The sequence below is a fragment of the Rhinopithecus bieti genome, unplaced genomic scaffold (genome assembly GCF_001698545.2).
Source record: "Rhinopithecus bieti isolate Rb0 unplaced genomic scaffold, ASM169854v2 scaffold_34314, whole genome shotgun sequence".
NCBI classification, from domain to species: Eukaryota; Metazoa; Chordata; class Mammalia; order Primates; family Cercopithecidae; genus Rhinopithecus; species Rhinopithecus bieti.
In genome coordinates, this window is record NW_016814736.1 from 734,825 (window position 1) to 748,271 (window position 13,447).

Sequence of the window (13,447 nt, forward strand, 5' to 3'; positions counted from 1 at the left end):
AATACCGAGTTTAATGTATTTTATTTTTGTCAGTCTTATATACATTTCTTGCTTTGTATTAGTGTAATATTTTCTATATAATTTCATATTAGATGATACCAGATTAAGCATTTTTATATTAATAAACATTCTAAAAACATTGTCTTCATGACCACAAAATATATTATTTTATCATTATTTAATCACCTTTTTTATTTGACCATATCTTGTTTTATTTCTGTTTTACAAATCCCCATAATGAATACTTCTTAGTGCTCAGTTTATTTTCTTTTTTTGTTTGTTCATTTAGTTTTGTTTTAAATTTTGTAATTTTTTTTCAGAGAGAAAATACCCCAAATTAAAATAAAATTGGCCTTCTGTTTGCCTGGGTTTTACATCTGTGGATTTAACCAACCATGGATCAAAAAATTTGGAAAAACTTGCAACAGAAAATAAATAAAATATAGTATAACAACTATTTACATCACATTCCTATTATATTAGATGTTATAATTAATCTAGAGATGATTTAAGGTATATGGGAGGGCATGTGTAGATTATATATAAATATAATATCATTTTATTTAAGGGACTTGAGCATCTATGGATGTTGGTATCTGTCTGGGATGATGGAAGAAATCCCCAGCTATATTGAGGGATGACTGTACACTGAATTGTGAAAATATTTAAAGCCATTTATCAGTATTTTCCAAGATATCTATGTGAATATATTTGCACACCAGCATAGTAAAAGAGAGAAAGGGAAAGAGAAGAGAGAGGAGTCTACTTCAGCATATTATAGCCAACAGTAATGTATAGTTTTGTTTATTTATATGTTTTATAAGAAAATAGTTTATTATTTTAATTATTATTTATGTTTTTGTATAATTTAATCATACCATTTTATTCAGTGTCATGTGGATGGCATTGCATTAATGCAAATGCATCTGAGTAAGTTAATGTAGAACAGCATTTCTTCCAAAACTGAATGGACCACATTAATCGTTATATGAACAATCACTACTTGTTAAATATATAATTTCAGAGAGTGTTCCATGATAATAAAAATACATATGATTTATTGAACAGGTAATGTGTATCAGGAGCTTTATTCCAGGTTCTTTGTCTTTATTTAACCCTCACAAAAATTCCATGAATACAATTCCCTTTCCCTATTAAATAAGTGGTAAACATGAAGAACAGGACAGTCAGACAAAGAACAGGTGAAGACATCAGATTCAATACTAAACTTTCTGAATGCAGATCCTGTACCTCTCACTGCCTAGGGACTCAATTTATCTTCAAATATCTTGTAAGATAAACATTATTACTTCAACTTTATATATTTTAAACATGAAGGAAATGTAGCCTGAATATACTCCCATGTCTCCCTGTATACAAAGCACATATTCTTTCCACTAGGTTATACATTTTCAATTCATATACCATATAGTTTATTTTATTGTTTCATATCATTCCACCTGTATTGATTTCCTTGATGAAAAAGAAACATACAATTATTTTTTCCTGATAATATCTATATTGGCATTCATATTTAAAACACCATTAATATTATGCACCCTACAGAACTGTGTTGACATTTAAATAGATAGTGTATGTTAAATTATGTATCTACTGCTTTATAATTACTTGTTAAATACAAATTTCCTGTATGATTAATTTTATTATCTCTTTATGTGTTAATGATGACTCTTAAAAAACATGTAAGTAGCATGTAAACTTCTTTATTCAAATTTTCAGTAACTTCTCATGTAGACTTAAAAAAATAAAGTATTATTGTCAAGCATTAGAAAATATACTTAACTTGTGAAACTTGAAAACTAAATTGACATACCTACTGTATTTCATAAAATCTCATGGAATTTCAAATTTGGTGTAGGTCTCAGAGGTGACTGAACACATCCATTTCATGAAAATAGCCTAAGATTGTGGCTGTTTTGGTTTCATATCAACATTTCCAGTTCATTTTATTTTGGACTGTCTCTCAATTTAAGACATGTTGTTCTTTCCATTGTCCCAGTCTGACCTCTCTCTTATCCTAGGCACATTGTTCAAGGAATAGAATATGCCTAGCCCTTCTCCCTGCATGATAGCCCTTGAAACATTTGATAGTACGTCTTAATTCTCCATTTGTTGACATTTATGACCTCACAAATTTCTAATGTTCATCTGAAAGATAAAAATCTCAAAATCTCTAGATATTGAGGCTTAATATGTTAGCATTTAAAACCGTAATCATAACCAACTACTCAGACCAATCTCTAAATCAGTGCTTTGTTTGGAGATAACATTGACAGGCATAGTAAAAAAAAAAAGAAACATGTTCTGACTTCCTACAAAACATAGTTCACTTAGTGATTTTTTTCTTAAATATTTGAGATCAAAATATGTATCTTAAACTACGGGAAAGCTGCTTGAAAGAGCCAAATGTTCTTGTAGTCAGTGATGATTTTGGTCATGCATTGTCTCTGGGTTGTTCTCTACCATGTACCTGGGTCCCACAAAGCACCTGGCACACAGTCATCACCTGGTACATCTTTATTAAGGGCAAAGTGAATGAACCTTATTAACATTACCTGCTGCTGTCATAATTGCCTATATATTGATCCTTATGTTCATCATTATTATCGCTGCTACAATATCTAATACAGATCAAAGTGAGTTGAGTGGCACTGAGATAGGTGCTTTAAATATATTTCCTCATTTATTCCTTACAAATATTGATGAGCAAACTTGTTCCTCGTTTTAAAAATATGAAAATTGAGATTGAGGAAAATTGAGTAATCCAAGGCCACAAAGCTAGTAGATTTAAGAATTTCAATATTGACTAAACATAGATTCCTTCACCCTTGGGTTTTAACCTTATTCTTCCTTGTCATGAAATCTCTTATGTGAAACAGCACTATTTGTCTCTTTCCAAGAGTCACAATTCCGTTTCAGGTTTTGCCAGGAAGAATTAAAAGAATGAAATTTCAATAATTAATCCAGGTAGAGGAATGAGGCAAAGAATATATCAATGTGACAAAACTTTTTGTGTTTGTGTATGTATTTGACAGCCATAGTCAGAAGATTATCTATGAGTCAGAGAAGGTGACAAGCAAAGACTCATTATTTTCATGCTCACTCATACACCTTCACTGTGATTCATCAAAGTTAATCTGTTGACCACTTTCTACGACACATCTTATTTGTTTACGAAAATAGTCTCCAGCCTTCTAATTTCATCCATCTTCTCTGTCTGCCTCTTCATTTGTCATGCTTAGCACACAAATAGTAAGAGGAACAACAATGAAAATTTGGCAGAATCTGCTTTTTTATATTCACCATAAAAACCTTCCAGATTTCCAAATGAGCATTTGTGGGAAGGAGGATTTCTAGGGAAGCTAGTTCAGAATGTTATACAACATTTTGTCTTCTTGGGGGATTTTATTTCTTTTTTGTGACTGGAAAATCTCCCAGCTCTTCCTATTACTTATGCATAACCAAAAGGCTATTTGAAGATGAGTCAAATTTTCATTCACTCTGGCATTGTCCAGTGATGTTCTCAGTGGAAAGGGGAGGCATGAGAGTTGCGAGTATAAAATGATTGCATAGAGCTTTTCAACACAAGATTTATCATCTTTGGATATTTATAACTTGAACTGCTTATTAAATGATACTTGGGAGTTTAGAAAATAATGTTTTATGATCATTTGGGGGCAAAAAGAAGCCTGAGCAAAGATTTAAAGTTATCCACTTGCTCATCAAGTTTGAAGAATAAGTAAAAACCTGTGACAATGACATTTGCTAAGGGGCTCTAAGTGTAGCCATATTATGAATGATCTTGAGTACTATTTAACTAAATTCATGCTTTATTCTATAGGCAATGGGAAATCACATATTAGTGTGGGGGAGACATTTTTTCTTGTTTGTTTTAATTGATTTTTATGCAGTGAGTTAACATGATAAAATCCATTTTACGAAGACATTTCTGGAGGCTGATCTGTTTGGGTTGGAAAAAGGTGAGGTTAGAGAGAGTTTAAAGTCTAATTCAAAAATCCAGCAATGAAATAAAGGGGTAAATGCCATTATCTTTGAAAGAGAAAGGGAGACTATAACGTGCTGAATTGTTTTCATGAAAAATTGTTTACAGCTTACCCAAAAAAGGTTGTCTGTTTTTATCATCTGCAAGTTTCGTTTTCAAAGCTGAGATACCATAATCCTCAAAATCCTCTGAGTTGAGATATTGAACCTACATATGGCAATTAAAAGTACAAAAGGTATTGTCCTTCTTGTTGTTTCTGGTGAGTACATGTAAAGGGAAAACTCTGAAGGTCTATTATCCTTTGGGTTGAGATTCATTATCATTAACTAATAAAATTATATTTTTGGTATGGGAAGTTAATTATATTCTGATTACATGTAGTTTTAGGTACAGAGAGACTGAGTCATTTTAAGAAGGAACTTGAGAGAAATGTCTGTTCATATCCTTTGCCCACTTTTTGATGAGGTTGTTTTTTTCTTGTAAATTTGTTAAGTTCTTTTTAGATTCTGGATATTAGCCCTTTGTCAGATGAATAGATTGCAAAACTTTTTCCCATTCTGTGGGTTACCTGTTCATTCTGATGGTAGTTTATTTTGCTGTGCAGAAGCTCTTTAGTTTAATTGGTCCCATTTGTCAATTTTGGCTTTTGTTGTCATTGTTTTTGGTGTTTTAGTCATAAAGTCTTTGGCCATGCCTAAGTCCTTAATGGTATGGCCTTGGTTTTCTTCTAGGGTTTTTATGGTTTTAGGTCTTATGTTTAAGTTTTTAATCCAATAAGACATTTATGTGGCCAACAAACATATGAAAAAAAGCTCATCATCATTGGTCATTAGAGAAATGCAAATGAAAACCACAACGAGATACCCTCTCACACCAGTTAGAACGGTGATCATGAGAAAGTCAGGAAACAACAAATGCTGCAGAGGATGTGGAGAAATAGGAACAATTTTACACGTTGGTGGGAGTGTAAATTAGTTCAACTATTGTGAAAGACAGTGTAGAGATTCCTTAAGGATCTAGAACCAGAAATAAAATTTGACCAAGCAATCTCATTACTGGGTATATCCCCAAAGGATTATAGATCATTCTACTGTAAAGATACATGCACAAGTATGTTTATTTCAGCACTGTTCACAATAGCAAAGTCTTGGAACCAACCTGAGTGCCCATCAATGATAGACTGGATAAAGAAAATGTGACACATATACACCATGGAATACTATGCAACCACAAAAAGGATGAGTTCATGTCCTTTGCAGGAACATGGATGAAGCTGGAAACTATCATTCTCAGCAAATTATCACAAGGACAGAAAATCAAAAACCACGTGTTCTCACTCATAAGCGGAAGTTGAACAATGAGAACACATGGACACAGGGAGGGGAACATCACACACTGGGACCTGTTGTGGGGTGGCATCTATGGGAGGGATAGCATTAAGATAAATACCTAATGTAGATGACGAATTTATGGGTGCAGCAAACCACTGTGGCATGTGTATACCTATCTAACAAACCTGGACAGTCTGTACATGTATCCCAGAAGTTACAGTATGATAAAAAATAAAATAAAAAAAGGAACTTTTATGCATTTTTCTTTCAGTTTTATAATTTAATTTAGTAATAGAGTCATGAAATAATCTTTGGAACTCTAACTCCAAATATTTGAGTATTAAAACTTCTAACAAAAGTAGGCAAGTTTCAACTTCTTGTCAGCGATGTGGGAGAAGAAAAATTATGCCGCCTTGACAAGATCTGGAAGTCAGAGAGGGATACTTATAAAAATCATATAGATCACAAATCTTTCACTGGAGGAAGAGAGTCGTACTGATGACATGTTTGGACAAGTATTGTATGTAATGATCACTGTAGAGTGCTGTTCATAAATCTCTTTAGATTCCAACATAGAGGAAGCATTGACTTCTTAGAAACATAGGCATATTACTGCAGGATATTTACAATGTAATTGTCACTTAATGTCTGCCAGATTCAGTATAAACATTGCTGCTTGAGCTACCTCAGAGTTCCTGAACTGTACCTACTCTAATAATCTCAGTATTTCCCATTTCAGCTTACCTCAAAACTGCTACCTTTGATGCATCCCCCCTCACTTACAGAATGTTTACTTCTGCTTTTTTGTCCTCATGACTTTACCTCAAAAAACTTTATTCATCACTCAAGCCTGAGTTCCTCTTTCATGAAGAAATCGATGATTGCCCTAATTAGTCATGAGTGATATCGTCTTCTTTCCTGGATAATACATCTCACTGATTCATCAGGCCCAAATGTGTACCAACCATTTACTTAGGGATCTTGGTAGAATATTGCAAAAGTATATTATGAGAAACATTTTTTGGTTTTGTCACAAACTGTCTTGTTACCTGAGACTGCAACCTGTGAGGTGCTGTCAAAATCTAAAATATTATATAGTTAAATAATAAAATGGGAGAAAGAAAATATGAATCTTTGCAAGATCCCAAATTTGCAGCAAGGGAGACTTTGCCTCAATTGTAACAGCAATAACTTTATGACTTTGAGGATGTTATGTAGCTCTGTTGACCTTGTTGTCCTCATATGTAAAAAAGACAAAAATATCTGAGTATTGTTATGAGGATTAAATCTCATGAAATATATATCAAATCAATTATAGCATCTGATACATAACAGATACCTGATAAGTTATAGTGTACTAATTCATAAATTAACATTTATTTATTTTCAATTTTCATACTCCAGCTACACATGCAATACCTGGAAATAATAACTTTGATCACTTGAGCATGTTATCCCAGTGGGTAATACACAATATATGTATTTTATGTATATATTAGTTTATACACCCACACACACAGTATGTCAGGCAATTATAAATTATAAATTGCCTGACAGTATGTGTGGGTGTATAAACTAATATATACATAAAATATAAGAAAATGAATATTCTGAAAAAAATTAACAAAGGAAAATAAAAAGTGACAGGGTATACATGTCTATATGTCAATCTCTAAAATCTAAAATAATATCTAATATCTAAAATCTAAAATTGCATACCTATGCAAACATCCAAATGTGAATCTACTCATTTAGGGATTGAGTTGAATGAGGACTAAAGTGATTAGATAATAAAACATTAAGGGAAGAGCATTAAGAAACACAGAATTTTAAGAAATGAAAAGCCAGCAGTATATGTAGCAAAAATAAGTTAAGGAGAAAGACAAATGAGGAAAAGATTAACTTATCCTTTCACCTAAATTTATCTATATGTTATGTTCACAAAATTATTTAAGTATTACCCATCCCACAGAAGTGTATTTGTTTATAAATTATCCAGTGTCCACCTTCAAAAAATGTGGAGCCAGTAAATAGACTACAGTTTAATAATCAAAGCAAAGGCAAAGCAAAAATAAGATACTTATTATCTTTCTAGGTTCAACTGACAAACCAAGTCAATCTAGATAATCTCCATTTCTATTAAAATGCCAACCAACTACCTGATCATAGAAGTTATATACCGTCATATTCATAGGATCTGCCTGTGAGAACCTTTGAAGAGGAGGGTGTTATATAAGGTTTGCACACCAGTGGATGAGAAACATGGGGACTATCTTAGAATCCTGCCTGTCAAAATATCCCAGTTAAGTCCATCACTAACATTTGAAATTTTTAGAATATGTGTTGTAAAATAATCGTTTTTCCATAGATTAAATAATTTAAAGATCATATGTTTCAGATACGTAAGTTCATGTATGAGTTTGATACTAATGGCATTGTGAGTGACTATGAATGGTGTTTGTGTATATATGTGTGTGTGCGTGTGTGTGTGTGTTACTGAAGACTAAAGTTATAAATTGCCTGGCAAAATAAAAAAGAATAAACTTTCCTACTGCCCTTCAAACTTTTCTATTTCCCTTCAGTTCACATCATGGAAAGTTTCCCTTCTTTTGAATCACCTTTAGCTGTGACTTTGAAGTTTTTTCTTGTGGCAGGGTCCAAAAATTCCACTGATGAAAAACAGAGCCCTATTCATGTAAACTGACACCAAACCATTCAGGTAAAGCAGACGTGTATATCTTACACTTTCAGCACAACTAACAATGGCCATGTCATGCAATTTTATAAGTTATGAACCTACTGAGGTATGATCAATGTGTTTTATGAAACATACCTCTTTTGTATCCTTAACACAGTTATATCCTTAAGTGTGATATCACTTAACACAGGTATAATCTATAGTAAATATGTAAACAGCAATTAAGTTGAAACAGAATTATCATCCTTAATTTATTTCATATATATTTATATGTCTATTTTACATGTTAAATCACACATGATGGAAAAGCATATAAAGTTAAAAGCAATGGAGAGAAAAAAATGTAACTGGTTTTAGGCACCTGAAATAATTAAACAAATGATTCTTATGCATCTAAAATATGTCACGCAAATACACTTACATATCAAATTTATGTTTAAAATGTATAGAAATTGTCTGTGATGAATATTAATATCCCTATTTTCAGCTGATGAAATTAAAGTCCAAGGAGGTTGCAGAACTTCCCCTGATAGATAATTAGTAGGTGAAAGAACTGGGGCTTGAACATGGATATGGCCGACCTCAAAGCCTGTGCTCTCCTCTTACAGAGGTTGCCACTGGACGTGACCTGCAGGCACCTTCCAACATTATACTTAAATCTCTCTGATACTCTCTTTTATATGTTCTTGTTTATGTATGTATTTATGCTTTCTCCACTAGAATATAACCTCCACTGACATCAAAGTCCTTGACTCTTTTTATTGTTCTATTTTCTGTCAGTGCCTGGCTCATAATAGAAACTCAGTAAATGTTTGTGGAATGAATGATTAAAGTACGGAACCATTTTTGAAGCTCAATTTGACTGTCAGTGTTGAGGCAATTTAAGGATAACAAAGGTAATTTATTAGATTGTCTAGGTTTCATTTGTGTGGCCATAAAGGGAAAAACAAAATTACATTTGCAGAAGCAAAAGTTATTGCAATTGTTGTCTATAAAATTATATTTACTCTTTAGATAACATTGGCTACTCTCTTTAGATCTTAGCTGTAGTTGCAGTAAATGCCTGTTTTCTCTCAGTGACCCCACCTCTTACCATGTAATGTAGTGTAGATTTTTTAAATGAAGAGGTTTTCTTTTAATAATTAAATTCTGTTGTTTCCAAGGGAGCTTCCCTAGAAGTAAGTCCATTGATTTAATTCTATATTCAGTGATTCCCATTATAACTCCAAACTCATGTTTTATTGGATAAATCTTTAAATATATAAACACAATTTGGTGTCATCTTGAAACCTGTATTTTCTCAAACATTTTTTCTTTCCAAAGCAAAACAGTATCGAGAATTTGTTGCAGAATCAGGAGGATCAGAGAGACCTTGGGATACGGCAGGATCTTGATTGAGTGCACTCAGACCCAGCAGATTTAACATACAAACACTAGGCCCAGAACAAAGACAGCACTTGACTTTTATACACACTTTAAAAAGGGGATGGGCTAATTTGAAGCAAGCTTACAGTTACAGTTGAGCAAAAACAAGGATACAGACGCAGAACAATTAATTCAATTGTGACAAGTTCATAACTTAGGATTACACATGACCATTGCCAAGCAAACCAGATGTCTGTTACCTAGGTTTTGCTTTAAAAAGCCTTACACTGGTTTATCTTATAACCTTCACATGGTGCTTAGACAGCTGTATTTCAGGCCTGCTCAGGCTTCTTGTGATATTCTCTGTACTTTTTACATAAAACAAAATACTTGAAGTTACTAGTTACAGAGAACAAGAATCTATAAACTCATATTATAAAACAAAGGAAAATGTGTTTTTCTTCTCGCTATGTTGAGAGAGTGCTGGGAGAGTCTCCAGAGCACATTCCTTTGTGTCCTGGCTTCTTAGATAGTATTATCAAGATGTTCCCCGGGTCTAGACTATGCCCATTGCTGTGTCTCAAACAAATTAGCCTAATACAGGAAAGCTTATTTCTCTTCTTAATATTGTTTTTTTTTTTCTTTCTTTAATTTCCCGCCTAATTGTTTTGTTATATTTTACCTTTATTGTTAAAGAGAAGCATTAGTAAGAAATGTTTTGCAGTACTTCTACTCAGCACTTTCTTCATTTTCTTTCCTTCTCTTCTCTCTACCCTTCCTCTTATTTTTCTATGTTTGGTAATTGCATCACTGTTGATTCTGTGATATAAAATAATGTCAGTGTCAACTGATCATAAATATTGTCTTGTAATCATTAATGATAGTGATAACAATAATCAAATGAGGAGAAAAAAAGGAGTGATTACTATATGTTAATCTATGCTGAATACTTGTTTATGTTTTCTAATTTTACACTTAAATCAACTCCATAAAGGAACAGATCCATTTTACAGCCAAAGAACCTGAAGCCCAGAGAAAAATAACTTGGTCATCAATGGATAAGTATCAGAGCTAAAACATAAACCAAAGTCTATTTCACTCTAAAGCACTTTTAACCAATAGTCAAAACTATTTTTATACTACAGTGTTGGTAATGGGCCAAATTTGTCCTGCCTTCCTTCACAACAGTTCTCTGGAATTTTTGATATTCCAGGTCCTGTTTTCAACAGAGTGAGGGAACTCTATGAGAAACCCACCCTTTGTGTCTCACCAAATTGAGCTCTATTTCAGCAAAGGCTTTAAATCTAGTAAAAGGCTTTATTAAAGCACAAAACCTATGCAGTATGGTAATGTGGCCTTATCTCTGGTGTCTCTCTGAGACTCACTAACAATTTTATGAACCATCTTATGAAATTTCCACAATGCCTGTGAAGCACAGAAAGAGTAAATTTAAAGATACTATTCAGTATAGGATGAAAGTATCAGAAAAAGCTACAGCTATCTTCTAGCCACAAAATATTTTCTTTAATGTTGAAATGTAGTAAGTTTTCATTGTTCAGATGATCAAAGGCTTATCTCAAATAGTTGGTTGTGCTAACATTAATGAAATATATTCCATAGCAAATCCTATAGTGTCTTCCTCATGACAATGACATCAAGTGAAGCTTTACACATAAAGAGTTTTAGGTCAAAGATATTTAAGAAATATGTACATTATATCTCCTTCTTAGAGATTTATAACATATTGTGCATTATGAAGTGAATATCAAATTTCATAGGTACATTTGAATTGCTAGCATGCCGATTAAAAATGCAAACCCCATATTTGTAGGACAGAATTATCACCCTGGAGTGGTTTTTTAGCAGTCGCCTCCTGTGATTATGTGATCAGATCATTCAAGATCAAAACTTTAAGATATTGTATGTTGAGGTTTCTGAGAAGAACTACAATAAATACAACTGTTTAATGTTGCAATCAATTTTCCCTAAACTTAAATGACATGAACTCCACTCTTACCAAGTGCATTTTGGGAAATCCTACACTATTCAAATGACTTTCTCTAGGAACCACATTTTTTGAGCTTGATTTTTTACAATTAGTTAATTTTTCAAAGGGTAGATGCAAGAATAATAAAAACAACAGCCAGTTAGTTTATTACAGCAAAACAGAGTAATTATAATATTCCCAGAGAAATGTGAGGTTCCAATTATAAATTATACCATACCACAAGAAAAAATAAAAATATTTTTCCTTAGGTGGTGTAGAAGACTCCTCTATGTATATAAAGGAATACATAGTATTTAGAATACTTAAAAGTATTTAGAATTAGGTAGTTAAAAGTATTTAGAATAAGCTAGTTAAGAATTCAGCTATTCTTAGTCTTATAGTCACAATCTCACTTTTTCTTTATACCGTAGGCTTATTTAGAAGAACCAATTGTAGAGACGGGGTTTCACCGTGTTAGCCAGGAGGGTCTCGATCTCCTGATCTCGTGATCCACCCGCCTCGGCCTCCCAAAGTGCTGGGATTACAGGCTTGAGCCACCGCGCCCGGCGAGACTCCGTCTCAAAACAAACAAAAACAAAAACAAAAAACAAAACAAAACAAAAAAAAAACAAAAAAAAAGAAGAACCAATTGTATATAAAATGTGCCTAAATGTGGCCAAAGAAAGCAGGCATTTATGAAAATTGCTGCAGCACACCAACATGGCACATGTATACATATGTAACAAACCTGCATATTGTGCACATGTACCCTAGAACATAAAGTATAATAAAAAAAAGAAAATTCTAAAGTATTGAACTATTTCATGGCCAATATTTTAAAATTATTTATTATTTATTTAGACTTTACATATCGACCACTTTTTGGTAGGCATCTAGCTGTGATCTAGTGGAGATAAATGTTGTCTCTGTCTTAAAGCTATTCACAATATTTTGGGAAGGCAGGCATGATTACATATATAAAAACAACGGTAAGTGCTAAAGTTGTTACAAGCATTACCTTTAGAGCCCAGAAGGGTGACTGAGTCTGTCTAGTAGTAGAAAAGATGAAATATAGCAGAAATGAGTAGTTGGTTTTCAGGGGCCTGCAGTGAAGGAAGTGGGGTAGCACACACATGGGCAGAGAAATGTACAGATACATGGTTTGTATTCAGTTAACAGCAATATAATATGAGAAGAGAGGGAGCATGTAAAATAACCTTTAAAATCTGAATTAGAGTAGGTTTAATCTCCTGTAGGCCTTTTTATCTTCTACTCAGAATTTTTAGAGTTTAAAGTCAATTTAGCTCTCTATCCCCTGGTTCATTGCTTGGAAAGAAACTTATTTTTTTGATATCAGTGGGCCAGTGGTCTTGAATTTTATATATAATTATATAATTATATATATATGTGTATGTATATATACACTTTTTTGATACAGGATCTCACTCTGTAGCCCAGGTTGGAGTGCAGTGGCATGATCACAGCTCATTGCAGCCCCAACCTCCCAGGCACAGGTGATCTTACCCCTTCAGCCTCCCAGGTAGCTGGGACCGCAGGCATGTGCCACCACACCCAGCTGCTTTTGTTTTTGTTTTTGGAAAGAAGATGTTTCACCATGTTGCCCAGGCTGGTCTCAAACTCCTGGGCTTAAGCAATCCACCCACCCCAGCCTTGCAAAGTGCTGCGATTATAAGTGTGAGCCATTTCACCTGGCCTAGTGTTCACAAATTATTAAACTGTTAGGCTCTGTCTTGCACATGGAAAAGATTATGAGAAATCTAACACACACACACACATATGCAGATTCTTACACTACGTATGTTGCTGTTAATTTAAAAGTATGTATATAATAAAGAAGAAGAAAGGAAGAGGAAGAGGAAGAGAGGAAGAGAGGAAGGAGGAAAATTAGTAAGTTAAAAAAAAAAAAAGAAAGGGAGGAAGGAAGAGAGGAGGGAGGGAGGGAGGGAGGGAGGACTGAATATTTTAACCCTGGTTAAAATGGAAGTGAAGCTCAAGTGGATCTTTTTTTTTTTTTTTTTTTT

General features: G+C 33.4%; 1 protein-coding gene across 3 annotated transcripts in view; it reads left to right on the forward strand.

The window, feature by feature from the left end:
- LUZP2 (leucine zipper protein 2) overlaps positions 1 to 13,447 on the forward strand; it is a 583,280-nt gene that overhangs the window by 564,142 nt on the left and 5,691 nt on the right. The window lies entirely within an intron of this gene.